Source organism: Equus asinus, chromosome 29, assembly GCF_041296235.1.
Source record: "Equus asinus isolate D_3611 breed Donkey chromosome 29, EquAss-T2T_v2, whole genome shotgun sequence".
Taxonomy (NCBI): Eukaryota; Metazoa; Chordata; class Mammalia; order Perissodactyla; family Equidae; genus Equus; species Equus asinus.
Window position 1 is genome coordinate 1,781,673 of NC_091818.1, and position 27,613 is coordinate 1,809,285.

At 44.2% G+C, this 27,613-nt stretch overlaps 1 long non-coding RNA gene across 1 annotated transcript; it reads left to right on the top strand.

The window, feature by feature from the left end:
• The first annotated feature begins 1,540 nt into the window (after positions 1–1,540).
• LOC123282627 (uncharacterized) lies at positions 1,541–20,512 on the top strand. Its single transcript, XR_011499251.1, has 5 exons — positions 1,541–1,874; positions 10,063–10,274; positions 10,441–10,631; positions 18,379–18,458; positions 20,252–20,512. It is a non-coding gene; the product is annotated as an uncharacterized lncRNA (long non-coding RNA).
• The last annotated feature ends 7,101 nt before the right edge of the window (positions 20,513–27,613 follow it).

A 27,613-nucleotide genomic window follows, 5' to 3' on the forward strand; every position in this document is an offset into this window, starting at 1 on the left:
AATGAATGAGCAAGCAAAGTTCAGGAATGACACGAAGAGAGGGAATTACAAAATAGCAGAGATGTAAAGAAATTAAATATTAGTGTTAGTTTCCATAACAACTTGCATTGAGGGAACTCTGAGTGCTTTAAAAATATTAATTTACACTCTGTTCACAGGAAGAACTCATTATCTCTAACTTACGAGCAAAGAAAGTCAGCCAAATGAAGCGACTTTTCCAAAAGGAATATAATGCATTAAATAGGGAGCTTGGTCTAAACTCTGAATAGCTTTATTTTATACCCTGTCTTGTTCCCAAAGGATTTTAGATGGCTTTGAAAGACACAGACAGTTACACAATTTAGAGTGTTCACAAAAACAAAACAAGCCAGTTGCTCAGGAGAAGCACGATTATTCCTGGTACAAGGTCTGAAAGAAACTTCTTTCTTGGGTCCACACAAAGGGCATCAAACCACATCCTCAATCACATCCTCCAGGCAAGGAAGCAGTGGGGCTCACGGGGTTGTTTGCGGCACTCCTCAGTGTGGGCCGATGGCGCGGGGCCAAGGCTCAGATCCACAGAGCAATTCTCCAAGGAACCAGATCAAGACAGCCCAGGTGTGCAATTCTCTGATGGCCTGTCTTAATCCAAAAAGAACATCTGGAGATTCTGGAGGAATCATTTAACAGCACACTCTTCATACGCTGGGCTCCGTGAATTTTAATTTTCACCCAAAAACTTCTAATAAGTACTACCTAACAGTGAAATTGAAAGTGACAAACATCTGGAACACGGTCAATGTTGTGTAACAATGAAGATTTCCATCTGATTTATCAGTCAGATGACCTGGGATAGGGTATATTAGCTAAGGTGTAGGTTAAGCTGTTCTAACAAAGAGACCCCAAAATACAGTGAACTAGATAAAACCACACTAACATTTTGGGCAAAAGCACTGGGAACTTCTGGTCCTGTTGCCTGTGTTAACTAGGCCAAGAGGCCCATGGTGGGTAAGGAGGTCCTGTGGACCCACTGAGTGGGGCCTCAGAGAAGGGGCTTAGGGGGTCACTTACCGGGCTTCTGCATTTCCTGTCTATAGTGTAGGAATTAGCTGTCTGCTGTGATGTTTCCTCCTTTTAATACTATGGCTGGGGCTGTTCTTCTATGAGGCATGACCAAAGTGTAGACTCCTCAGCCGGGAGTTCTCCACTGTGAGGGTTCCAGCAGCCCAACCAGATGGAGGGGATGGAGGAAAGGTGGCTTTGAAAATGCAAGTTCCACCTACCCGGGTCCCAGTATTTCCATTTTAGCCACTGAGATTTTATCAGCCAGGGAGATTTTGCTGGGTTTCAAGCTGCCTCAGGAGCCCTCAGGAGCCGGCCTCAGGCGCCATTAATTAAACCCGCTTTAGCCCGGCAGCATGGCTGCAGGGTCAGAGTGTGGAGGACGCCGGGAGGAAGGGGAGGGTCATGAAGGAGGAAGGGGAGGGCCGTGAAGGAGCGCAGAGCGTGGTGGGCGTGGGGAGGGGCGTGGGGAGGGGCGGGGGAGGGGCGTGAGGGGAGGGGCTTGAAGGAGCGCAGAGCGTGATGTGATATGCGTGGCGACTGGCATGATGGAGGAAACGGTGGATACACCGGTGCTTTCCTAAGCGCTATAAGCAGCAGTGACTGTGACTCCTTTCAGCCCTCAGGCCATGGAGCATCCGGTCTGCTGCTGCAATTTGCGCTTGCCCTGAATCTTTGGGGTGGGGCTTTCAGCCTGGGTGAGGCGTGAAGGGGGCGTTCCTGACGCCACAGGCGTCCAAGTCTTATGGCAGGCACCACTGTCACGCTCAGACTTCTCAGGCTTCGTCTCAGGTTCGCCTGCTGTCTCTATGGGGCGGCTGTGGACTCTTCAGGTGGGTCGGACTCACTTTGGGGGGGTCAGAGCTGGGGTGGGGTGAGCACAGCTCAGCAGGCAGGGGATGAGGGGCAGGGTGGGGGATGGGGTAGAGGGTTCTGTGGCCATTTGGGGTCTCCTGGAGTGACCATATACAATTGAGAGGCTTCTGTTACCTGTTATCAGATGCATAGGACTAAACTAAATGATAACAGATGCTTGGAGGTCCCAGAGAAAATTGACAATGGAAGCCTCACTGTAGGTGGGGCAGGCTAGGGCCATCCTTCTGTATAAAAGTATCAGGGAACGTTGGGTTGTGTTTCTGGACCATCTGTCCTTCTACCTTGTAGTGAACACAGGGAATGTGTACAGATAAGAGACAGAGGCTGCACCTGCCGATCCGTGTTCTCTAAATCTGTTCCATTCTGCAGAATGGTCAGCATGGCTTCATTCAACTAACATACTTCTTACTTATGTGTATTGAGTGTTTGATGCAAAAGAAGTGCTTTGCAAATTAGCTCATTGGATCCGTCAACATTTGTAAGAGGTTGTTAAACCATTTCACAAAGGAGAAAGGTAAGGTTCCTATAGGGGAAATGTTTACACATAATCACAGTTATATGTCACAGGCAATTGATATTGCCTGCTATGTGATGAGTCTGTGATTCACTTTAAATTGGTGAGGAGAATCTAGTTATGTGTTCTTAAGTTGACAACCAATAAACTGTAGTAAATGCGCCAGTCTGTAAATGAGATTTACCATATTTTGGGGAAATGTCCAGTTTATTTCACATTGCACATCATGTGATATTCCTTTATAATGAAGCTAGTATGTATTAAGGCTGTGTACAGACTGTATATACGTTTGCGGTTATGCAAGAATAACACATGCCAGATCAGCACAGGGAAGCATTTGGCTAGAACCCCAAAGGACTTGAGCTTTCTATACCTACAGCCTCATTTCCCCAACTCTATCATGTCAACTTTCTGCCCCTGGACTCTGGTAGAGATGTCCCTGTCTGAACCAGAATGTCCACAATGTTTTAGGAATCAGCGACCTTCATGGATATGGTTCTGGGTTTCACCCAGGAAGAATAGGCCTTGGTGGGCGCATCCTGGCAAAAGCTACACAGAGATGTGATGCTGGAGAACATCATTCGTCTTCTCTCTGTTGTTGAGTCTGTCAATAAGGATTTATTTACTCAACAAGTATCCAGAGAAGTTTCCACATATCATGCTCCCCTCAGCTCTCATTTTTATTCTTTCATAACACAACTACGAGTGGGTAATTCTGTTTATTGATTTAATGACATGTAGTTTGCCCCTTCACTAGAATATAGTCTTCTTGACCACAATTTTATGTCTTTGTTGCTGCTCTATTGCCAGCACCCAGAACAGTGCTGAAAACTCAATGGGGTTTTTTTTAATAACTAAAAAATAAGATTAAACAATTCCTAAGTAATTTTTCTGTTCTAAGCAGTAAGCCCAAAGTTTGAGGCCACAGTAGAGAAAAACACCAGGCAACATAAATTTAGGTTATTCTGGATTAACTAGAAACATTTAATTCCTCGTTTGTTGAAAACACTGGGAATCTTTACTCTGTGAGCTTGCTCGTGCACATCCACGAGTTCCTCAATGCTTTTGGCTTGGTGTCACGGTGTTCCTCCTGCTCTGCTCAAGGACTTCCAAGGTTTTCTTCAATGCTCACTTAGTTGTTCATGCGATCCTGTCCTTGACTTGAGGAATATGTATGGTTCTTAAAACACAGTTCAAAATTCCAGTGGCTTTTTCCCATGAACAGGGTGGCAGCTCTGCAAATAAGACACAATTTCCCATTGGAGCAAGGAGAGGAGTTGTGGAGGGAAGAAAGGGGATTCCCACAAGGCCTGAGGCTGGCTAAGCTCTAGGCATGTGTGTTCACTATGAGGAGAAGCCTAGTCAGTGAGGGATCAGGACCTTGGTAATGCCGACTACAGATTTCCTTAAGTCCATGGTCTTTTCAGGAAAGTATGGGAATCCAGTGGGGGAAAAATCCTCAATGTTGTCAATATTCCTAGCATTTATCAATGTCTTTTATTCATAGTTTATGTCCTCATTGGATTGAAAGTTTCATATTGTGAACTTTGCCCTCATCCCTTCCCCTTGATGATTTCTTCTCTCATAACCTTACCAAAATCTGTCTTAGTTTTCTCTTCAATCTTGAAAACATTTTGTAATTGACAGTGCCCTAAAACATGTTTCTAGACATTAGTGCATTGCTCCATTTCACATTCTTGCCCTGTGTAAGGGTCAATATTTGCCTTGCATGCCGTACAACACTTTGGTTCCCTAATGCCTCTTGAGAAATTTATTTTTTAATTGACTTTAGGCAGGAGAAGTAACCTTTAAAACCAAGAAATGGTACCTATACCAAATATCTGCAGGAAGGAGCCATCTAAGTGCACAGTGATGGTAAGTTTCTTGGGTTGAACCCTGGTCCCCTACATTAGAGGCCTGGGAATTGGATGATTACTAGTAAAGCACAATAACGGGACTATAATTTGAGATGGGAGTAAGTGCCATCCCAGCGGAAAGTTTTGCATAATTTTAATTTAGGAAGGATATTGACCTGAGCTCAGAGCTATAACCTGAGTTCTTATAAAAGGACAATTGTATAAACATGGCTCAAATATCTAGTCTATGAAACACAATGAAGTTACAAAATTAACCAACTGTACAGTTGAGGTGTTATAAAGAAGAAATCTCTGGGCTGGTCCAGTGGCACAACAGTTAAGTTCACACGTTCCACTTCAGTGGCCCAGGCTTCACGAGTTTGGATCCCCAGTGCAGACATGGGACCACTTGGCAGGCCATTCTATGGCAGACGTCCCACATACAAAATAGAGGAAGATGGACACAGATATTAGCTCAAGGCCAGTCTTCCTTAGCAAAAAGAGGATTGGCAGCAGATGTTAGCTCAGGGCTAATCTTCCTTAAAAAAAAAAAAAAAGAAGAAGAAATCTCAATGCATGCAAGAGAGTAACACACCGTGCATATGTAACTTACATGAGGAAGGTTTTTAACCAGGAACTATGACTGACTGATTAGCCTAGAATTCATACATAGAGAAAAGAACAAATGAACGTCTGTGGGCAGTCTTTTAAGTGCCTCTTAGCTCCTCCAATAAGCAGAAATCTCACATTGGGGAAGAACCCATTGAACAGAACTAGTGTGAGATGTTTTCACTCACAGGTTCACAGTGACTTAACATATGTGAAGTCACGTGGGCCCAGGAGGCCCACCTCTGTAAGCTGTTGGACCAACTGAGGCAGCAAAGCCATGAGGAAGCACTGAAGTTTCACCTGGAAAATACCCAAGATATTCTCCAGAACATGAAATACTGGTAGGCAGGCCAGATTCAAAAAGACAGAAGGGGATGGCCTGAAATCCATAATTAAGATCAGATGAAGCCTGCTTAGGAGCCCAGGGGTGTGCCCAGGAAGTTCAAGATGAAAATCTTGCCTCTAACTTTGGAGAATGTTGTGGACTTTGCTGCTCTGTTCTCAGCCAACTCAGAAGGTTCCAGGGAGGATTTTGATCAGAATAGCTTATGGAGGGAGGTTTCAAGGTCATGTAATTTAAACAAGTGCAGTCAAAGAGATGGCTGTAAGTGAGGAAAGCAGGGCTCCTGGAGTGGTGAGAGTCACTAGGACAGATGGGAGAGATGGGGGGCTGGGGAGGGTGTGGGTGCACCAATGATGCACTCCTCGGGTCCCCAAGATGCCAGATGTCTGGGAAGCAGCTGCCACCATGGCCTTTACCACTGCAGCCACCGCCAGTGCCGTTTCCCCAACCACCAAGAACACCACCACAGTAGGCTGGACAGGGAAGTAAGAAGTAGGTTCCAAATTCACCACTGTGGTCTCAAATCTGGACCTGGGAATGTTGTGATTGGGTCTGATAGGAGTCGTTGGGCAAGAGGAATTACCCTGAGGCAGGGGCATGAAGATCCCTGAACTCCTCTCCAAGTGTCATTTGTTGTATTTGAATCTGTTGAGCTGAGGTGGATTCCTGCCCCAGAGGTGACCAGAGTCAGCCCAATCCACATGCCACACCACAGGGGGCGCCAACCGACCCAATGCATTCCAGGAGGCTGTGGGACACCACCCCCGCTGCTGGTGCCCTTGCACTGGCTGCTGCCACGTTCATCATCCTCCCTCGGGAGCCCGGCCTGGGCTGGGGGGGGCCCAAATGTGGAAGGGCTGAGACACAGTTTGGGCACACTAGCTTCCTGGAAGCCTCCTGCTCCAACCAGGCTGATGACAACTGCCAGGGTACTTTCAGGTCTCAGGGCCCTTTTCCCCATGCTAGACCCCAGACAGAGACTCATCCCAGGAAGCTGGAATGGCTGGCCTCCTTCAGACAAAGCAGGCTCCTCCAGAGGATACACCTCTCCCTGTGCCCTGCCACAGTGCACCCAGAGAGATGGCCAGGGCAAGGCCTGTCTTGGACCTTAGTCATGGATTTCTCTCAAGAGTAGAGCTCTGGGCAGCAGGAGGGCATGGCTTTAGTGACTCCAGAGTGAAGGGAGGTGCCTGCCCCTGGAAGGGCAGGCCTGCCAATTTCCCCACTATTTCCGCAGGGGGCGTGGCATGCCTAATGTGGCCAAACTCCTTTGGCTAGCATTCCTGAGCCCTGTTGACTTGTCAAACATTTACTGCTCCCTGTGTTGAAAAGCTCCTTCCTGATGGGAGGCCTTGTTCTGTCAAACAATAAAGGAGGCACCGGATGACCAGCATGCAGGAGGGATAGCCTTGCCCTGCCCCCTGGCTCCTGATGGGCAAAGAGGGGCAGAAAGCTATTTTCAAAGGATGGGAGTGGGACCTGAGCAGAAGGGGAGACGGGGATGTGAGACACAGTTGTAGAAGTTGGGAATCCCAGTTCACCAGCAGCTGCACCCGGCCACCACCAGTGGGCTCCCCCACACTTTCAGTGCCACAAGGACCTGTCCCTCAGCAAGCCCAAGGGCCTTTCTGAGGCCAGTCACCTTTGCTGTGCATGCGTAGATAGAAAGAAGGGTTTTCCCTCCATGGAGTGGGGCTTCCAGAGTGCTAACAGTCAATAAGACCCATGGGATTTGTCAGTCAGTTGGGGAGGGGCGGGTGCACCCACCATCCTCTCTTCATTTCCCTGAGATCCTAGATCTGGTGAGAGTCACTTGAGATTTCCATGAAATTAGTGGAGTTCTCACTGTGTTGTAGGCGATCTTGTTGAGGTAATGGCTGGCCTCTGTGATATCAGGTCTCGGTGAGGTCAGAGGGGGGTCTCTATAATGTCACTAGAGGTCTCTTGGAGGTCATGGGAGTTCTTTGTGTGTTCAGGGAGTTCTCTGTGAAATCAGGAGACCTCAGTTTGAGGGAAGAGGGGTTCACTATGAGGTCAGTGGAGGTCTCTGGGTGGTCAGACAAGTCTCTGTGTGGGCATGGGATGTCTCTGTGTGGTCAAGGGGAGTGTCTAAAGTGTCAGGGGATGTCTCTGTTAGGTCAGCTGAGATCTCTGTCTGTCAGTGAGGACAGAAGGGGCCTCTATGACGTCAGAGGTGGTCTCTGTGAGGTCACGGTGTTACCAAAATCAAAGTGGTTTGAATGCTTGCGAGTTAAGTTGGCATGAGCACACTAAAGCTATTTGGGAACATAAACCTTCCCTCATTTGTTTGTCTTCCACCCCTTGACTATTGGGGACCACTGAGAACGCTGTGTAGTAGCTTCCCTCACTTCATCTGTAGTAAGTTCACAGAAGGTGTCAGTTCACACGAGGGCAGTGTGGAAATTAATGGTAACTAGAGAATCTCTCCTGATGGAGTGGCCATTTTTGCAGCTGCAGCTGCCACGTTATGTCCTTTGAAGGGCTTTACCATGGATCCCAGCTACTTTCTTGGAGACCTGTACCACTTCTAACAGTTTAAGCATCTCTGGCCCATGTTTAACGTCCATGATTCACTCTGGAGACCTCTGTGGCTGGAGGTCACTTCTGGGCAAGCATGGCTTAAAGACCCATTGGAATCAAGGAGAAGGGCAGCAGAGTTTAAGATATGACAGGATATTAAAGAAATATGAAGGGAATCTGGCATCATATCTTGATAATGAAGTATTCTATTTCGGGATAGCCAGAGGCCTCATCAGTCACTGGTAGACTAGAGAATTGATGTAGGAGTCCAAACCCTCATAGGTAGGTCCATAGCCAATTTTTTTGCTTTCTTGAATAACAAGCAGATGGCAGCTACTGCTCTGAAGCTTGGGGGCTAAACTTTAACCAGTGTGTCCATCTTGCCCCATTCAAAAGCGTCCGTTTATGATCGCGAGTTTATCAGAGAGGCTGATAGCCATGCATCCAATGTAAAGAATCCAAAGAAGAAAGAACAGAGCCATTCCTTTAGACACATCGTATTCCTTCCTGGTCAAGAAGCTGAACATACTTAACTCACGTCTGACTCTATCCTCCTGGGGATAGAATCACACCCCGCAGGATTACCCTTCTCCCCGCCCCCATTTTCCATGCCAATTGCAAGTTCGGGTCGTGACCTGTGCTCCTGACAAAGTGGCCGCGAGACCGCAGGTTCCCACCACCCCCTCCTTGGGTTTGAGGGCTCTGATAGAGCGGCTCACACAACTCGGGAGAACCTCTCCCTTCTGAACAGCCACAGGGAAGAGGGGCATAGAGCAAAACATGTGTGGCAGGGAGGAGGAGCTCCCGGGGCCTCTCTGGGTGTGCCACTCTCCCCGAACCTCCACGTGTTCGCCAACGCAGCAGCTGTCTGAGCACCATTCTTTCGCAGTCTGACGGAGACTCCATCGCCTGGGCATAGTCGATTGCGGTCATTGGCCGTTGGCTACTCAGCGCAACCTTCAACCCCTCTTGCCCCCCCCCCCGTCCCCAGGGGTGGGGACGGGGACGGGGACGGGGACGGGCCTGAAACTTCCAAGGCAAGAATCGAATCACACAGTTGGTTTCCCTGGCACCCAGCCCCCACGCTTAGGGCTTCTCCAACACTCACCTCGTTAACACCAGTTCAGGTGGCGTTGAAAGGGGCTTGTTAGGCATAACACCAGACAAACCACTTCGCCTTTCTGGCTCTGGACTCGTTTCAGGAACTGAGCCCTAAAGTAATTCTCCTAACCAAAGATGCGCCATGTGGCTCTCGTATGGGCAATCCCAGGACTTTTAGGCGCTCACTGCCAGAAACCAAGGGAAGACATTTACTGTTATAGCCCCAGGAGCGCACAGCATTGAGAGCACTAAGGTCTCGAGCAAAGCTAGATTCCCCTGTTCTGAAAACTTCCTGATTCCGGGAAAGCTTCCTCTTTCTGGCTTCTGGCTTCAAGGGGCATATGTTTCACCCGGGGCCAGCCACCTACCTGCTTCCGTTTTACCTTTCCTGGCGTGGCACCGGCTGCTCACTCCACCTGTCCTTGGGCCCATAGTTCCGAGTTAGCCCTGCTTGAATCATGTAGGGGAATCTCTCGCTTCTCAGGGGCTGCTGTATCCTGCAAGAGGGCCATCAGCTCACCTCCCCCACTTTTTGGTGCTTGGAGCTTGGTTTTCTCCTGTTCCCAGCCTGTGGAGGCCCCTAACTCACAGAGCTCGTCCCTCCCTAGAAGGGGGTGGGGAACGGGGCATTCTGGTACACACAGTGAGGAATCCTTCAGCAGTTTGGACCCTGTTTCACAGGTCCAGGGCTCCAGAAATCTTCTGGTCTCTCCCTTTCCTGAGACCTCCTTCAGTTCACACTTTCCTTCAGAAAGCTTTCCCTTGTGGGCATTCCACACCAAGAACACGGCTCCACTAGGGAGCAAAGATTCAGCCTGCTCTCCTCCTTCCTGCCGAGGTCACCGGGCCCTCCCGGAGCCAACAGGGGGAGGGGGCTGTCCTTCAGCCCCATCACGTCTCATCTGTGGTCAAGGGAAACTGCCACGGCTCGGTCTTCTTCGATCCCTTCCCTCCCTGGTGACGGTTCGGACAATCCTGCCACCAACGCCCTTCCTCTTGGCAGTCCGCACACCGATTAGCCCCCGACATTGCGGGTGGCCTCCTGGCCCCTCGGTGGGGGCTGGGGTTACTCACCCATGGCATATGTCCCCTCTCCCTCAGGTTACCTTGAGGAGACTGGCGGGCCACAGCGAGCAAGGCGGCCTGCCTTTTCATCTTCTTGTCTTCCTTTGCATCCTCAGCTTCAAGCCGGTTATGGAGCACCCTCCGTGCAGCCACTCGTAGCTGTGCAGGACTGGTAGCAGGATGGATCGCCAACTTTTGGAGTTTCCCACGGGTGTCTGGAGCACTTCTGAGATCTGAAATACGGATTCGGGATCACTGTACTGCCCCGGGCCTCCAGGTCCCAGTTTGTGTATCACCTGAGGCAGTCCTGCGGCCTCTGGAACAAAATGTGTGTGTGTGTGGCGGGGAGGGGGGGCGGGGAGGGGCGGTGTGGCTTTCCCCAGGGCCCCATTGGACCTGTCTGAATTTAGGCCATTTAATGGGTGGCCGGCTTACTCTTTTCATGGCTTTCAGAAGCAGACCCCGAAAATATCCTCCCTTTCCTCCATCCCCAGGATCATTGGGATTCCACCCTGCCTCGCTCTCTGGCACAGCCTGTCCACCATGCCTGTGGATGTCCGATCCTGGGTCATCTGCCTTACCCGCTTGTTCCCTGGCTTTGAATGGAACGGACGACTTTGCCTCAGGCATGCTAACCTTCTCCTCCAGAAGCCCACAATTCGTATGGGGCAAGAATTCATATGGAGTGAGTATAATAATATTGCTAATAAAGTTATTTTTATTATTAATAGCTAACAATTATATAGTGCTTCCTATATTCCAGGCAATCTTCTAAGTGCACTCTAAATATTAACTCTTTGAATCCTTGCAAATCCCCCATGAGGTAGGTATTATTTCTTTCAAATGAGGAAACTGAGGCACCAGAGAGAGGCTAAAACCAATATGTAACTGATAAATGAATTCATCGATAAGGCTGAGTAAAATGCAGGCTCTCTGTCTTCGGAGTCTTGGCTCTTGATACTCTATACCTGTGCTCCTGCAAGTCCTATGAAACTCAGAAGCTTGTACGATGGTGGTGAGGCACAGAGGCTTTAAGCAAACTGCTGAGTTCCACAGCTGACTCCACCCTTGGCTTGGTACTGAAAACAGTCCTGGATTTGAGAAGCTCAGTATCTACTGCCCTCTCCTCTAGGACCCAGTAGAGGTGGGGGATACAGATGCAAATATGGGGAGGCTTTTAAGTTCTAGGGGCAGGTTGTATCCAAAGAAGCTCAGGGCCTGCAGGTAACTTCTCCTCTCCAGTTTAGCACCTCCCCTACCCCTTCAGCCCCCGTCCATGCAGAAAGGCAGCATGAGCCTGGAATCACACAGGCCTTGATGGAAATCCTGGCTCTGAAATGCACTGGCTTTGGGTAACAACTTAGGCTTCATGATCAAGAAGGTAAAATCAGAGGAAGATGGTGCTGTTGAATGAGCATCCCAGCAGCTGAGTTAAACGGTAACCAAAATGACTGCCTGACTCAGGGACATAAGGCTTTAATGCACACACACTTCACATGTCCCAGGCACAGGCTAGACATTCTACACGGCTCATCCCTTTTCATACTCCCAATAGCCCCAGGAGTTGTGTTGTTCTACACCCACGTCACAGGTGAATAAACTGAGGTTCAGAGACCTTAAGTAAGTTGTCCCAAAAGTTGGGCTGCTTTGAATCCTTGTTACCATTACGGGCTTAATTGTATCCTCCCAAAATTTATATGTTGAAGCCCTAACACTTAGCACCTCGGAAGGTGATTGTATTTGGAGACAAGGACTTTAATGTGGTGATTAAGTTACATGAGGCCATTAAGGTGGAGCCCTAATCCTGTCTGACTGGGGTTCTTGTAAGAGGAGGAAATTTGGAATCACAGGGAGACATCAGGAATGCGCTCACACAGAGGGAAGAACATGTTAGCACAGTGAGAAAGTGGCCATCCACAGGTCCCCTACTACCAGCACATAATCAGGAAGGGCAAAGAGGTTTTCTGGTGCCATTTTGTCCAGAGGCTTTATCTCATATTTGGTAACTCCTAGCAGCTCTGAAAAATAAATGTTATGAATGTGGAAATATCAATGGATCTGGGAATTTGTTGTTGCATTATTGTCATTTCTTGGAGGATCAGAAGATGTCATAAGCATAAGCCTGTCTCTCCTAAGAAGGCCTGGAAAGAAATTACAGAAAGTGTAGAAGGCAGGAGCTACTTCTACTATAGCTCATTTCCAGATTCGGGCTAATATCAGATCTTCATTGGATTATTAATGTTTCTTGAGAGTGTTGCTTCATCAAATTTCTCTTCCCTGCCTGGGCCTTCAGCAGCTGATACGGTCATCAGCTGTCTAGCTTGTGGCCCTGCATATCTATGCCTTACCTATTCATATGTCCAAAGTGACATGAAGCTCAGGAGGCCGTATTTTCTGATTTATGGTATGATTTTTGGAAAAGTTTTATGAGGTATAAACAAAGCAAACTAGTTAAAAATCTAACACTCATTTTTATTTGAAGAGAATAAAATCATATGCCATTAGAACTCCTCTGGAAAACCCAGGGCATATATCTCACAACTTGCTTGACTTTTTTTTTTTAAAGATTTTATTTTTTCCTTGTCTCCCCAAAGCCCCCCGGTACATATTCTTAGTTGTGGGTCCTTCCAGTTGTGGCATGTGGGATGCCGCCTCAATGTGGCTGGATGAGCGGCGCCATGTCCACGTCCAGGATCCAAACTGATGAACCACTGGGCCACTTGCAGCGGAGCATGCTAACTTAACCACTCAGCCACGGGGCTGGCCCCCTTGCTTGACTTTTGATAGGCAAGAAGGAGATAGAAATTCTTACCAGTGGCTATCTGGTTGCTAGAAACAGAAACTTCCTTTTGTTAACATAAGCAAAACAAATATCTTTAAAGGCTATGGAATGACATATAAAATTGAGGGAAAATAGAACTTCAGGAAGCACCAGAACCAAAGAATAATGAGAGATACAGAGACGGAGACAGAGAGTGGGGGGGAAGGGAAGAAGGGAGGGAAGGATGGGTGGAGAAAGTGATAGAGTTAATTAAACAAGGTGGCCACAGCATAGGCTAAGGGAGGGGATGGGAGATTGACAGTAGTCCGTGATCCCAGAGAAGAATGTATTTATATACAAATGGAGGAAGGATACTGGACAAGCAAGTATAAGTGATTTTCACTAACAAAGCATTCCTAAAGTACTCATAAGCATTACATGACTCCCTGATTGTCTCATGCACAAGTATTGCTCAGTGAAATTCCTGCTTGGGGACTTCACCAAATGTCATCTATTTACACTCAACACCCATTTCCATCCCCTTGTACATTCTTTCTTGTGTTTCAGTACTTCCCATATTTGAGAGGGCTAAAAAGAACGTTTCCAAAACTCCCTTGATGCCACGGTTCTAGAATTGATTTAAGTTCCATCAATGTAATGCAGTTGCATGAGATTTGAAAGGCAGAAGGGGTAGTGAAGGGCAGCAGGGACATTTCGTGTATTTATTTTCCTGCATTAGTAGCAACTCCAGGCCCTGGCAGGCATCAGTTTTTCCCGTGGCCAAAAGGCACTTTGCACTGCCTACTCACCAACCTCATGGTCAGGGGCATGGAGACATCAGCCAGAATTTCCTGCAGTTCCCCCAACCCTGGTCTACATCTGCTGAGGCCTGACCCTGAGCCTGAGTCTAGCAGCAGACACCAAACTCCATTCTACTAGCCCTTGAAATAATTCTGTGGACGTCTAATTTCCTATAGTAAAGCCCTTTCTAGTGGAGATACTTAAAGTAGTTTCTGTTTCCTGCATTCACCCTGAATGATACAAGTATCAAAAAGCTCCTTCAGTATCAATTTAATTTCCAGCTTTATTGCACATTCTTTCAGTGCAATGATATGGTTCACCCATCTTATGGCTCCTTTCCTTGCACAGATGACAGAGTTTTCTTGAGTAATTGAGCAGAGCTTCCTCTGACTTGCCTACAGGTGAGTTCAGTTATTTTGTTCCTTGAGACCACTCCCATTTCCCAGAACTATTGTGGACTATGCTGCTTAGCTTCAGTGGTTTCCTTGTTGTGTTTCATCTCATTACTCCCAGAAATGTACACTAGGAGTGATGATTGCCTTGATGGCTGTTCTTTTAGGCAAGTTGGATCATAAAAGGCATACTTCTCCAAATATTATTATATCATGAAGCATTCTCTGGTGATAGCCCTTTGATAGGTACACTTATAGAAGAAGTTAGAGTTGGTATTATGCATTAGAATTTCAGTCACATAGTCCCTTGGATCTAGGAATCCCAAAGCTAGGGACTTATGTTACTGATATCTCACAAAAAATCCTCTCAGATTTACATATAAGTTTAGTGCAGGAATTGTTTTTGGTAAGTGTTTTTTAAAACGAAAACAGCAAAACGATCCTTCAGGGACCATTTAATTGAATTACAGTATATTCAATTGATAAAAGTATTCAGCTGTAAAATAACATGGTTGGCCCAATACAGGAAGATTTCCAAGATGTAATATTGAGTGAAATGGTAAGGATGAATTGCGCAAAATATTTAGCATTTAGCAAGTTTTAAGTATGACAGGTGAGAAAATATGCATTGGTGTCAACTACACATGAACTGTTCACTAATTCCCCTTGGGATCAAAATACAAGGTTCTGAGAGTTTAGAGTGGCGGGGTGGTATATCATTTTGTGTTTCAGTGGAGAAAGAGAAACATTGCCAGGTATTTCAAACAGAGGGAATTTACAACAGGGGATTGTTGGTTGGCTTTGCCAGGATTGGACGACTGAGAATGAGGGTATTCATTTCCTAAGGCTGCTGTAGCAAATTACCACAAACTTGGAGACTTAAAATAATAAGCATGAATGAAAAAAGAGAATGAAATATACAAAAAGAAGTGTATATGAGACATATAGGAAATGCTGACAATACCCAGTACACATGTAATCAACGTTTCAGAAGGACAGGAGGAAGAGAATGGAGCTAAAGCAATATCTGAAACAATTATGGCTGAGAAATTTCCAAAAGTCATAGAAGACTTCAAGCCACAGATCCAAGAAATGCTATGAATTCTCATGAAGACAAATACAAAACATTTAGATCCCACCAAACATGGTATGGTCTAAGGTCTAAAGGGGTATTTCACAATAAGGAAGTGTGGGCCCAACTTTGCATCTCTTCATTGTGGGGCCTGTGAGTGAGGGAGAGGAAGAAGCAGCAATCATGGAGCAGGGCTATAGCGTGGCTGCTGATGGGGGATAATTAGGAGGGAATGAAGGTAGCCTCAGAGGCTCATTGATCCCCTCAAACATTGCTTGAAGACCTGTAACTCAAGATTTGGCAGAAAAATGGCTAAGAGTTTGCCTTCCCTTTTATCAAGGAAAAAAATACCTATAGTAAGTCTTACTTACAACTACTTATACAAAGGGACAGAAAACCCAACTCAGTGGGTATAGACAATGAAGATATTTTGTTTTATGTAAGTGCAAAGTCTGGCAGCAGCAAGCCTTACAGGTGTGGGTTTATCTAACCATTCAGGTGTCAAAATCAAGGATCTGCTTTCATTCTGGCTCTCTGTTCTGCTTTACTTGGTGTTGGCATAATCTCTAGGCTCTAGGTGGTAGTCCTCCAACTTCTCCAGGTGGGCACTCCTCTGCAATAGCAAAATAGCCATGGCAGCTATGTCATCATATCTGTACAGCTCCCTCTTTTGGTAGGTCCTTCTAGGAAGGAGAGAACCTTACTAGCTAAGAAATTATAGCAGATGTCTCCTCTCACCTCTGAGGCTCCGATTGAGTCTTATGCCCATCTTTGAACCAAGATCGTGATTGAGATACCACGTTAGTCTTCAACTAAGCAGAGACCAGGTTTAGAGTTGGAATTGGGGGTTAATACTACCAAACCACAGCACTGGCATGGGGGGAAGAGTGGTCTCCACAAAGAAAAATATAGTTTCTAACAGTAGAAGTGGGTAATCACCAGAGGAGGAACAAATGCTGGAAGCCAAAACAAACAAACAAACAAAAAATCAACTCAAATCACATGGCATGACACTTGACCCACTTCTCTTCCCTTTCCCTCCTGGGTTAGCTCGGCTCTCTTCTCAGCTGTTGCTTGAATGCACCAAACACCCCGCCCTTGAGGCCTTTGCTCTCCCCAGAGCTTTATCCTGGTATGCTCTTTCCTCAGACATTTGCTTGGCTTTCTCCCTTGTTTTTCTATTCACGGCTCTATTTAAATGTCGCCTCAGAGAGGCCTCTGGTGAATTCCCTATCAAAAATAGCAACTGCATTTCTATCTACCCCCATAATTGGCTTTGGTTGTGTTTATAGCATTTATCACTATTTGACATTATTTTATGTCTCTCTTTGCCCTCACCACTGGAACACACTCTCCCTGAGAATATTCCCTCGTGCTCATTGTTGTATCATGGTGCCTAAAACAGTGCCCAGCATGTAGTAAGCATTAAACAAATGTTTGTTGAATGAATGAATGAGTTAGAATCCAAGACCTAACCCCACTTCTGTAATCTTAAGCAGGGAACTGAAGCCTTTACTGCCTCTGTTACCTTATCTGTCAAATGGAGATGCTTTCTACCACAGAGCATTATTCTTCAAGTAAGAAAATGTGTGGGAAATCTCTGGCATGTACAGATCTTTGATATATATTATTCTCACACACACACACACACATATATATATATTCTCACAAAGCTTCATTCAGTGGACCCAATGAGGCCAGAATCCTTTATTTAAATCAGTTGTTATCGACCCTGGTGTCACTTTAGGATTACCGAGGGAATTCTTCACAAGTGCTGAGCTTGGTTCTCACCCTGAGTCTCTTATTTAATTGGCCTGGTGTGATGCCCAATCATTGGCAATTTTTAAAGCTCCCCAGCGGGGTCTAATATGCAGCCAGTGCTCAAGACCACTAGTTTCTAGTCATTGGTGGGCTGATGGCAGGGCTGGATGTGTAACCATCAGACTCATGGAAGCATTGTAAAACCTGGCCCTTCCAACACCTGGAAATCTCTAGAAGCCAGCTTGGCTTATTTTCTCCAGTACAAACCTTCAACTGGCAGACTACACAGATGATCCTTCCCACTGTGTTAGAAAGAAAAAACACCAGCTCTGCCTCAGATTTCTCAAATGATTTTTACATGTGCAAACCATGACCCGTTTCCACGCTTGTAGATGTTAGGGGGGAGAAAGAGAAGCTTAAAGGAGACCAGGGAGACTAGTGTGTATTTTCTCCTAAAGAAACTTTTAAAAGTGCAGAGGAACTGGCCTGGGACAGGGTCTAGGATCTAGATCTTATACTAACAGGGATGATGCATGTGAACAGTGCCCAGGACAATTCCTGGCCCATCGTAATTAGTGTTCAATTAAGCAAACTAGACTTGCCTAAGGTGTTATGATAATAACGACACAAGGACAAACAATGAATCCTTTTTCTAAGCATCTTCCCTGTGTTAAGTATTTTAGGTAGGTAATTTTTTATCTCTACAACATTACGGTAAATCACTGGTTTTCTCTCCTTTCACAACTGGCAAAATTAGGATCTGAAAGCTTGCAGCTGGGAGAGGGAAGACTCAAGATTAGCATTCAGGGCTGACACCAAAGTTCATCTTCCTGCCTGTATACTCTATACTGTTTCTAGAATCCCCTTAACTCTCAAACTCTATGACTCGGAGCAAGTTGGACCTTTTTCACCTGCAGTAAACAGAAGGCTTTTCCTTCACTTAAAATAATGTAAGTAGTGATAAATGCTAGGAATACAACCGAAGCCAATTGTGGGGGTACTGGGTTAGAGATGCTGTTCAAACCTCATCCCATTCAGACCCTCTGACTATTGATAGGAGAGGGAAAGTGGAAGAGAGAGGTTTTGCCTGATCTTTGAGGCATACACCTGTGTGGAGAGAGGGGGCAGAAATGCCTGGTTTTCTGTTAAGAGGTAGGGCCATGGGAGGAAGCTGCTGCCCACTCCTCAAACTGTGCAAGTCCTCCTGATTCAGGGCAGTTCTACAGGCTCTTGTCTCTGCTTATCTGGAACTCTCTGCTCCTTGTGAACACCCACCATCACCTTTGCCTGGAAATTCCTATTCACCCTTTGGATCCACAGTTTAAGCGTCACTTCCTCCAAGAAGCCTCCTCTGGTTCTCCACCACTCCCACCCCTACAGTAAAACAAAATATTTTCACATCTTCTTTTGTTGTGTTTATGGTAGTTTGTAATTACATAATAATTTTGAGTAATTGTTTAGCGCCTACCTCCCCTTTGTCAGCTCCATCAGGGCAGGAACCAGATCTTTCTGATCTACCTCCATATCCCCATCGCCTAACACAGTGCCAAACACATAGAAGGGCCTCAACATTTTATTTGCCTGGCTGTAAGTGTTACAATGAAGAGACCAAATTTAACCCTTCCATTTTTTCTTTCTTTCTCAGGAAACAGAGGAAAGGGAACCTCTGCCACTCCACTTCAGCCTGACACTCCTGAGATGCCTCAAGGCACAACTAAACAAATGGTATGCACCTGGGTATGTGGAGCTTGAGGAAGAGCTTCACTTATCTTTCACCTTCTATTCTCTGATGCTGGGTAGGGTCCTCCTTTCTGGTTTTTTTTTTTTTTCTGGTGTTGTTCATTTATTTTTTTAATGATTGGCCCTGAGCTAATATCTGTTGACAATTTTTTGTTCTTCTTCTCCCAAAATTCCCCTAGCACATGGTTTTATATTCTAGTTGTAGGTCCTTCTGCTTCTGCTATGTGGATGCTGCTTCAGCATGGCTTGATGACATCCATTCCCAGGATCTGAACTGGTGAAGCCCTGGGCTGCTGAAGCAGAGCATGTGAACTTAACAATTCGGCCACGGGGCTAACCCCCCCTTCTTGGTTTTTGGTTTCCACCCACCGCCGTGATGTCAGACTCTCTTTGACTTTGAGAGTCTCCTCTGGCAGAGAAGGGAGGTAGAAACCTCTTCAAGTGTGGGGTGGTTCCTGCCTTAGCTGATATCGCTGCAGAAACCTCTCTCCACAACCTGGTCATGGGCTTGGCACCTGCCGCAAGAAATTGGACCTGTAGCATGTGCAACGTTTCTGAAGCCTGTGACCAATCCTCCCACTGCCATCAAAATAAAGGGTGGTTCTGAGACCTATTTCAACATTTTTTTTTAAAGATTTTATTTTTTTCCTTTTTCTCCCCAAAGCCCCCCGGTACATAGTTGTATATTTTACTCGTGAGTCCTTCTAGATGTGGCATGTGGGATGCTGCCTCAGCAAGGTTTGTTGAGCAGTGCCATGTCTGCACCCAGGATTCAAACCAACGAAACACTGGGCCACCTGCAGCGGAGCGCACGAACTTAACCACTTGGCCACAGGGCCAGCCCCCTATTTCAACATCTTAAATTCAGCTTCCAGAGACTGAGGGCGACCTTTTCCCCAGACACCACATTTTAAAATGTAGTGGGCTCTTTGATTTTGCAAACAAAATCTGGTAAGCAGTTAAATTACATTTTAATATTCCCAGCACTTAGCCAGGAAAAGATGCACACAGAATTGAAAAGCATCCTGAGTTTTTCTGTCATTTTTATTTAAATGCCCAGATTAGACCACAATTCATCTCAAAATGGCAGGAGGCCTCTTCATGCACTTCACACTTCAAAATGTCTTAGAAAATCATGTCAATTTTGGCAAGCCTCTTGCCATGCCAGAAACAACAGCAAATGCTTTTCTCCTTGAGTACCATCTATTGTGAATCAGATTATAAAAAAAATACACCTTGCTCTTTTATTTTGACTCTGTTTTGAGGATTTTATGGCATCTCTGCAGTAATTGATTTGTGTCACATTCCTGCATAAGTAGCATTCATTGTCCCACTTTTTAGAAGGGGGAATTGAAGCAGAGGTGTGGTAAAGCAACTTTCTTATGATCCTGGAGAAACTCACTCATTCATTCACTTGTTCTTTCAGTAACCATGTCTTGAGAACCAGCTATGCCCTGGTCACTAACCAGACCTTGAGGATACATAAGTGACTATCTCACAGGCCAGTCTCCAGATCTCTGGTAGAAGAGAGAGTCATTCTAATAAATGATTACAACATTCCACAATAAGTGCTGAGGTGGATAAAGGGGCCACAAAGAATCGCCCCTCAGCCAGCTTGTCTGTAAGAGAAGGCTTCCCACAAGAAGTGAAATATGAGTCAAATCTTGAAGGATGAGTAGGACCCCAACCATCCAAGGCCTGAGTGGCAAGAAGCGCTTTTACAGCAGAGGGAGCAGCATGCACAAGGCACAAAACAGCTTCGTGTTTTCTGGTTTTAGGTGGTTGGAGAAAAAGATGTATATGTGGGATTGAAAGAAGATAGACAAGAACGAGAACGAGAACAGTCTTACATGCCAATCACGGGACGTGGACTTCCTCCTGACACAGTGGGACGAAAACAGTATAGAGTGTGTTAGTTAGTACTCACTCACTTACTTAGTTCAGCCTAATTCAGGTTCATACAAATTCCCCCTTTCCCTGTCTTTAGTGGTCAAAGAGAGTGTTGATCTATCTGAAGAAATATAAAATTATTAAAATCACTTTTTCAGATCCAAGGACCTCTTTGAACTGTCTAAAGTCATCCTGCATGCAAATGTGCATTTGCCTGGGTAGATTATCTAAAGCCTTCGTTGGATTTCTCAAGTGATCTAAAGCTCTAAAAAGTATAAGAATCACTACTCTGTTTATTTTATGAAAACTTTCAGCCCTTCCCAAAGTTGATTTTATCCAAGTAGAATTCTTTTATATTAATCTCTTAAAATTTACTGGTTGCTTGTTATCCATGTGGGTACCATATCATGTACCATTCTATTATTTCAAACAAAACAATTCTTCACATTTCCCAGCAGCAGGTTAATCCATGTTTGTTAACCAACTAAAACTGGACTTCTAATCTCAATTACTATTCTTTAGACCTATGGGATTTTCATACTTTCTATGTGAGAAGTTTGAGACAGAGGTACTATATTGGAGAAATACAGGTATTTGAATGTTGGGGGAAGCACAGATGATTTTCAAAAGTTAGAGTCATAATTCTATGGTGAGTTAGTTAAGATTATTTGGATTGAAATTAAGAGAAGAAACTCTACTAAATTTATTGGAAGGAGCGAGAAGCGTATTATGCTACCTAAGGTTAGAAAGGTAACAAGTAACAGTGAAGTAAAATCCGGGAACTTGAGCTTCATCATGACTTCCTGTATCTTTTCCCTTCTCTCTGCTGTTAGCTTCATACTCTCTCTCTCTGTCCGTCTCTATCTTTCTGGACAGATCAGCCTTTTCTCATTTCCAGTACACAGTGTGTAAAACCTGTGAGAGTTCCCACCTCTCACACAGAATGATCTCTGTTTGTATATCCCTCTGTCTTCATCTCTCACAAATCGTTCCAAAATCACTGAACAATGAGTGCATTGGTCCCTTTGCATTAGATACCCAGTCCTGCACTGTACACTTAGATATGGCTGTTCTCTCCCTAACCATATGGCTCGGCAGGAGGGAAAATTCCTGGAAAAGTGAAGTTGTGAAGATCAAACAATGGATGCCACTCTGTACATGGTAGGTGACAGAATGCCTGTCATGGCTGCCGGGACTAGGTTGTCCATTATTCTAAAAACATCTCTATTTTGCAGTAGACATGAGATTAGGATACCAAACTGAGCTAGACATAACCTCTACATCTCCTTATAGTTCTGTGTCTACCATTCACTGCCTGATCTCAGTAAGTCACTTCCACTCTCTGGGCCTCGTCTCCCTTAGTTAAATCAACAGGACAGACAGAACTAGAAGTTCTTTATGGTCCATTACAAGGAGCCCATGAGCCTAAGACAATGTCACTATTCTTCCAGTCATTCTTTGTGAAGAACCTCAGGCTCATTGTCCAGAGGTTTTTCCGTGGAGAAGTTATAAGCAATTCCTGAAGACCCTCCTCCATGAATCCCACTAGTATAGAACATCAAGAAAAGTCTCAACCAGTTAAAAAAAAACCTTTTCTTTGTGCAAATCAGAAATGCAAACTGATTAAAGTCATGATTTCACCCTTCTCTTAAAAAAATAGAAAGCGTTCAACACAGTAATTTACATCCTGGAAGGCTTCACAGATGTAGTCCTATAGCACTCAGGACTTGAAACCCATCCTCCAAGCTTTACAAAGCCAGACATTACAGTAAATCTCGCTAGCTGTATGGCCTCATCTTTGGCCAAGAGACTGGAGAAGATCTAGGTGGTGAATGTGTTGCCAGTGAGATAGTTGTGTTGTTTTGGTAGAAAACTCTAGAAGAGGATCTGCAGCCAGAAAACCCTACTGCTGAGACTTCAGCCCCCAAAGATCCCCCAAGCTCTTTGAAAATCAGGCCAGTCTCACAGCCTTTCCTGAACCCAGTGATGAAGAACGAGTCTGAAGAATCGGAGACATGGATCAAAAGGTTCAGGAAGCTAGAAGATGCCCTATACTTCTGTGATCTGAATAATGCAGGTGAAGTGCGAAGCTTAAAGCTAATATACTTCTGTTTGTGTTTTAGTCTGAAAGTGGAGATCTCATTTTCTTTCACTTGTTAACAAATACAATTTGTATATAACCCACGTGCCTGGCACTGTGCTGGGCGCAGTCAGGGAATACAAAGATGGATCAGATGTGTAACCTCCACCAGGTTGCTTAAAGTTTCTCTGTGTCTCTGGAGGAATCTACTTCCCCACCCGGGTCTAACCCACAGTCCAATCTTGCAATTCCCTTGATTGACATTTTCAGCATGCTTGCTAACAGACTGAACTCCAAACTTCTTAGCAAAGCAAAACCTGATCCTTGTCTACCTGACCAGTGTCTTCTCCTTCAGTTGCTATTCTCTCAGCATACCCTATCCTGTCAGAGTCAGCAACGTGCCTTCCTCAAATGTGATTTCTCCTGTGGCCATGCCCTCCATCTGAGCTGTCTGCCTCTCCTTTACCTACCTCACCCCCTCCCAACTCCCCGTCTTGTCCAACTGGCTAATTAATACCTAAACATATTTTACGTTGGAACTCCACTCCACTCCTCTGAGACTCCACAGACAGATCTAGGCCAACCTTTATCTGACCACTTAGAGTTCATTAACATCCAGTATCATATTTAATATATTGTATTTTGTCAATCGAGGGCTTGTTACTATCTCACCAGTAGACTATATTCCCTTTTTATCCCCAGCATCTTGTGCAATTCTGTTCAACACTTTTTTTGAGGCAATAAGTAAATAAATAAATGTACATAAATAACTAAATCCAAGATGGGAGGTGATAAATGCCATTAGGGTGTGCTACGTGGGCATTCAGAGAAAGGAGGATCCTTCCCATAAGGTGATCAGGAAGTCTCTGGTAATATGGGACTGATCATTAGAGATCAAGCGCAGTTTGTATACAAAGGGATGAAATAGAGCGCCCTCTCTGGCAAAGGTGCAGGTTAGCCAAGCAAAGTGTTATGTATGAAGCTCAAGGCAAGGAGTTTGCTTTGTATAAAATGTAAGGACTATTAAGAAGAATATCAAACGATAGAAGATGGGACCAGATCCAGGAGGATCTTAGATGCCAGACCTGGAGATGAAGATTTCATTCAAAGATAGTGAGTAGTAGTGAGGGTTTCTAAGCAGGGGAGCGGTATGATCAAGTTGTACTCCAGAAAGTTGGTGTTTCTGTGCAGAATGAAGGAGAAATTGAAAGCAGGAAAAGGAGGAAGGAGGCTATCGGAGTGTCCAACTGAGAGAGAATGTAATCCAGAACCAGGTCAGAGGCCTGCAGAAGGGAGGAGCACATACAAAAGCACATGGGCTGAAATTGTTGTACTTAATCACACGCTGTGTTTTGTGAAGACTTAGTGTCCCCTATGTGGCTCTGGAAACACGAAACTTGTAGAAACAGAGATAAGAGTGGTGGTTTTCAGGGGACTGGGAGAGATGTTTAAAGGGTACAAACTTTCAGTTTTCAGATGAATAAGTTCTGAGGATCTAGTGTACAGCATGGTGAGGCTAGTTAATGTAGGGGAGGAAGACACTTCCTCTTCCCAAATGTGGGTTCGTCTGGCCGGAGAACGAATTAAGTTCACCTGAGACAGAATAGCAAGAGAAAATTAAACAAAGATTTATGAGGAGCCATGGCCCGGGGCCTGTCTTCCCGAAGGAAGAAAGGGCACCGAAGAAGTGGGGTGCACAGAGTGGTTATATATCCCCAAACAGGGTGTTTCACGTATGATTGAAATGTCCCTTTTACAACAGTCACGAGCCTGCTCTGTCAGCACAGCGCTTGATGGAGGCAGATATTTCTGCTGTCTCAGTGAATGCCGTGGGGTGGCAGGTGTGTTGTCTCGGGCTGGGGGATCACAGATGAGCGCAGCAATCAGTTCCTTGCCTACAGAGAGGGAGGCACCTTTACAGATAGAGATTTACCTTACAGATGTAAATGTGTCCTAACAAAGGGCAAGTTCCACTCCTCAGAGCCTCCTTCCCTGTCCCACTTTATCAAAAGCAATCAGCCTCAAATAATCCTGATGCCAAAGAGACATATCTGGGGGTGGCCAATTTCAGGTCCCTACAGTCTCGCCTTTGAAACTAAAAGTTTCACAATCCAGAAGCTGAGTGGTAGATTGTTTCATCTCACTGAACACATTTCTTAGTCCTGGTAATAGATCAGTCCAGTTAAATTCATTTTAGAAGGTGGCGACGCAGGTGGGCTCCCAAAGTTAGGCCTTTATTTTGGAAGCAAGCAATCAGGTGTTTAAGAAGTATTTCTATGGAAATAAAAAGAAAAACAAGGTTAATGGTTGGAGCAAATTATAAACTAGTTCCTGAGTCCAGGAGGCAGCCAGTCAAGAAGACTTCTGGATGTCAGAGTGAAGCATCTTTAGCAGCTTGAAATGTCTCTGATGATGTCGTCAGGCATTCAGATATCTTTCTGAGTGGCTTACAGCTTACACAGCAGCAGACAGGAATCTCTCAAGTTTTTATCAAGTCGTTCAGCTTTAGTTTGCAAGGCTTCAGGAAAAAGAGCAGGTTCAAATCTCAATGATTCCAAATGAAAATGAGGAAAAGATTGAAAACATTAGTTTGGAGATTTGTAAGCAGATATTTCAGCAGAAGAATTCAGGATCCAGTCCAGTTCACAGGTGGAAAAAAACCCTCAAAGACAGTTAACAAAACTAGGATCTAACATCCACAAATGTGTCTTATAGCTTTTCACTGAAACATAGTTCTTCTCTCTAAAATCACCCTCATTTTTACCAAAGATAGCCAAATTAAGACTAATTCGTTTGCAAAATAAGTTTAGTTTCAAGAAACTTGGCCCAATTATTTACATAAGTGCAGCACGAATAGCAGTTGATCACATAGGCTCTTAAATCTGCTTTGCTGAAGTTTTTTCTGAGGAATCTCAGATTGAACTTCAAAGACCTCTCGAGGCCAGGAAAGCCACGCCAAGGACTTGCTGTCAGATTTTGCCTGCAGTACCTACAGATTTGGGTGGACTCCTCTCTTCTTGAGGTCCCCCAAAATATTCCAAGTTTCCTTACATCTGCCAGATAAGCAAGCTTCCTTACTTACCGGGTAAGAGTGCCAGAATCTCTGTAAACAAGATACCAGGCCCATATTTCCAAGTGGCTTTATTTCCAGAAAGTCAACCCTCTTCCTCAAAGGCAGTATTGTCATATCCGAGTCTGTATGTTTCTCTCAAATATGACATTCCAGTCAAAGCCTTGGTAATACAACCAATGTCCTGTTATAAGGAGAACAGATTCTTATTGAACTTATGCAAATACCTGTATTGCCATGAAATAACCATACTCACAAAGGGTTTCCCAATTCTGGAGGGATCAGGTAGGGAGAAAAAGATAAATGTTTCAGTTTTGCTCACAAAGGTATAATTTCACCAAATTGGTAAGTCATAGTTAGCATAAGAGAAAAAGAGAGAAAGATCTCCTTGAATCTGAGAAAACAAAGCAACACATCAAAAGCAATATTCCAAACAAAAGTCGTAAAAAAATTATAATCATCTTCAGTTCATTCAGTCCTATACATCATTTCTTGATCTTAATCTTCTGTTAGCAGTTTTATGGGGTCTTCAGTTTCTCCACTAGATTTCTGTACTTTCTTACCCAGTTCAGTTCTATGATCTGAAAGTTTGTCAGAAACCTGTATTCCAGAGTATGTGTCAGAGTCCTTTTTATGAATCCCTCTGAAGATGAGACATATTTGTAAAAGCAAAAGGCATCAGAGTAAAACAACTGACTGTAAATAACAAAAGACTTAAAAATGACAATTGACAGAGAAACTTGGTTATTTCTGTGATATACACCTTAAAATAATATTTAGAATTATGGCTGATAGCCAGGACAGATCAGAATTTAGGAATGTTATGTAATTTTCAAAACACTTATGTCAATAACATTTACCCACATAATACTAGCTAAGAAAGATTGTCATCACTTATATGACAATGCTTCCAATGTAATTTAACAGACCAATAAGCCTAATTAGTTTAGAATCTTCCACCTTACAGGAAGAGAGAGCAAATTTCTCTGTGAAGTCCCCGTAGCCCTCTGAAAATCCCCAGAGAAATCCTCTTCCTTCATCCAGGTCAAAAGAAAGCCTTTATTCAGGACTTGAATATTTTTGAGGAAGAAGCTTGTCAAACATATCCAAGGTTTTAAAACATTTGTGAAACAATGCTCAGGTATCAACAGCAAAAAAAAATAAATAAATAAATAAACCTTAATAGAGAGACCTCTGTCTTTTTGCATAGGAGATTATCTTAACCAAACATAGATCTTCTTCTGGAAACTTACTCAGAAGGAAAAACCTTTTATAATTCCTTTATCAAGAGCAGACTAAGAGTTTAAGAAAATTATCCTTTTTAGAGAGAAAGTCAAATTCTAATTCTTGTACAAGTTTACTTTTTCATATTAAAACCCATTTACCTAATTAGATTCATTTCAATCTTAACCAACTTGACCAGGTACAAAACCCTTTTCAGAATTTCTATAACTTTGTTTTATATTCAGAATTTGTCCCATGCTTGCTTTCTTACTTTCTAGTACTTTAGGACAAATTTATCTTTCTTAATCCAACAAAATATTTCCATTCTTTATACCGTCTTTACTAAAAACACACATTTTACTTTCCTTGAATACAGAGCATTTTCCTTATTAATTTCCAGTAGCTTTAATTACATGTGTTAATTAGACTTTTAACCCTTACAGACCATAGTAAAAAGCTAAAAACTAAGCAATTAAGAATTGTCTTTTATACCAGCATTCTAAACACTTCATAATTTCTAGAAACATGCCACTTCACAATAAAACACAAGGCATACTTTCTAATAGACCCAAATGTTTTTAGCCTCTTTGCAATAAGAAGCCAAAAGTAGATAAACTTACATTTAATAATTAATGTCTAATATCTTATTTGGAAATGATCTAGTTACTCAACGAATTTTATCATTTAAATTAACCTAGCAAAACGTCAAAATTTCGTTACCAAAGATTTTGGAAGTTATTTTAAATACACATACCATAAACTACAATTATTGCTAAAAAAAAGTTATCTATAAACTCTTATTTCATTTATATCTAAACCATTTGTTCCCAACAATTATGTTTAGATTACCCACAAAAACTTTGAGACATTAGACAA